General features: G+C 41.0%; 1 non-coding gene across 1 annotated transcript; it reads right to left on the reverse strand.

Annotated features, from left to right (window-relative positions):
• Window positions 1-474: 474 nt before the first annotated feature.
• Window positions 475-581, reverse strand: LOC118590441. The gene has a single exon (XR_004945744.1). It is a non-coding gene; the product is annotated as a U6 spliceosomal RNA (small nuclear RNA).
• Between the last annotated feature and the right edge of the window lie 1,979 nt (window positions 582-2,560).

Genomic DNA, 2,560 nt, shown 5'->3' on the forward strand with positions numbered 1-2,560 from the left:
AAAGCATTGATTCTTGAGTTAACAACTATTGTTTCTTAGTATCCTGATATTTTTTAGATAACCTGTGTTATATGTGTATACGTGTTTTGCTTACTTGTGTGTATGTGTGCCACCAGGATTATTTCTTATAGAATTAATTCATGTCCTCAGGTCAACTGACTCAAAGTGATTACATTAAGTATCACAATTCTCAGTTATTGCTGTTTTCTAAATATAGAAACGTTTGAAGTCTACAAATGTACCTTTTTCTGTTATGCTGGCTGTAGTGATGCACGCCTTAAATCCCGGCACTCAGGAGGATTTCTTTAAGTTTGAGGGCAGCCTGGTCTACAGAATGAGTTCCAGGACAGCCAGGGCTGTTACACAGAAAAACCCCTGCCTTGAAAAACCAAAGAAAACAAAAAACAAAAAACACCACCACAACAACAACAACAAAAAAACATATTTTTTTTTATAATTTCTTTTCTATTTTTGAAAAATACACAACACTTCACGAATTTGCATGTCATCCTTGCACAGGGGCCAAGCTAATCTTCTCTGTATCATTCCAATTTTAGTATATGTGCTACCAAAGCGAGCGCTGTAATTTTTTTATAAGTTGTGTGTATGTGCATGAGAGGGGTACACACACATATACACACCATCACTAATGTATGAAGGACAGAGGACAACTTTATGTAGTTAGTTCTCTCCTAAATAAAAACAAAAGGATTAATTTTGTTTTTATTTTTTTATTTTATTTTATTTTTTTTATTTTTATTTTTTTTTTGGGGGGGGGAGCTGAGGATCGAACCCAGGGCCTTGTGCTTGCTAGGCAAGCACTCTATCATTGAGCTAAATCCCCAACCCATTTGTTTTTATTTTATGTGTACAGACGTTTTACCTGCATGTATACTATGTACTGGGTACTATGTGCATGCAATGCCTGTGGAGGTCAGAAGAGGGCATCAGAGCCCCTGGATGGCTGACAGAATTTAACTCAGGTCCTCTGCAAGACACCTCTTAACCATTGAACAATCTCTCCATCCCCTTTCTACTTGTATGTGGGTTCCAGGAGAGCCAGAGACAAACCCTGTTTTCTTTTCTCCCCCTCAACCCCTACCCCAACACAAGAGTTCTCTGTATAGCTCTTGCTATCCTGGAACTCACCATGTAAACCAGGCTGGCCTCGAACTCAGAGATCTACGTGTCTCTGACTCCAGAGTGCTGGGACTAAAGGTGAGTGCCACCACATCCAGCTTCCTTTCTTGAATTTACCTTTACTATGCTAATTAGTAACAGTGACTGAACATACAGAATGAAAAAGAAATTTTTTCCCCGAGACAGGGTTTCTCTGGGTAGCTTTGTGCCTTTCCTGGAACTCACTTGATAGCCCAGGCTGGCCTTGAACTCACAGGGGTCCGCCTGACTCTGCTAGGATTAAAGGCATGCGCCACCACCGCCTAGCTGGAATGAAAATATTTTGTGTCAACATTCTGAGGCATGTAATCAAAGCTGTCTTAGGAAGAACATTGACAGGAGCTGGTTAGATGGGCCAGCAGGTAAAGGCACCAGAACTACATAACAGAGCGACCCTGCCTCAAAATATAGATAGATAGATAGATAGATAGACAGATAGGTAGATAAGTAGATGATAGATGGATGGATATATAGATGATAGGTAGATAAGTAGTAGATGATAGATGGATGGATATATAGATGATAGATAGGTAGATAAGTAGATGCTAGATGGATGGATAGATAGATAGATAGATAGATAGATAGATAGATAGATAGATAGATAGATAAATAGCTCCTTTTTGGGAAACAGGTGTCAGTGACAGACATGTGCCTAGCATGCCCAAAGACCTAGGTCTGAACACCAGAACAGCGAAAAGAAAATAAGCCATGTACCACAATGTAGATGGAGTACAAACAAATCTGCTTGACTCATTCTGAGGGAGAAACCAACACTAAGGAAAGGACCTCAGGAAAACTGAAAAAACTATGATTATTCACCCTTACTTCACTGCCAATCAGTAGTGAGCGGGACTGCAGGTCCAGAGGAGTGAGAGCCTCTTTGTGGTGGCCATTAGAGGACTTTCTTCTCATGTACGCTCGCCGAGGCATCTGCAGCAGCCTCCAGTGAGGGCTATCTGACTCGACCATTTGCGTCTCTGGAACACTCCCAGAAGATGTCACCTGGGGCTTTACCTCTGAGAAGATGGCCTCTTCTCCCTTTTAATCAGAAATAATAATTTCTGATTATCCTTTTACTGGTCCCTGTTCAGGCACCAGAAAATCTCGGACCATGCAGCGAGGGATAGGAAACTTTTTCTAAGGGTATTTAGAAATAAGTTTCCATGGATTTGACTGGTAAAATAAGAAAACACACATGCTTTCTGGTGTTAACTTTCTCTTTTACTGTAGCAGGAATCTTAACAGGTCTTATTAAGAAAATCAAACCTGAGGCCAGTTATTGGGGTGAACACTGGAAGATCACAGAAGCAGAACAAGCCACAGCTTCCTCACCTCGACAGTTCCTCAGCTGGTCTTGTTTCCTCAGACTGGATGCCTCTGA

Source organism: Onychomys torridus, chromosome 8 (assembly GCF_903995425.1).
Source record: "Onychomys torridus chromosome 8, mOncTor1.1, whole genome shotgun sequence".
Lineage (NCBI taxonomy): Eukaryota > Metazoa > Chordata > Mammalia > Rodentia > Cricetidae > Onychomys > Onychomys torridus.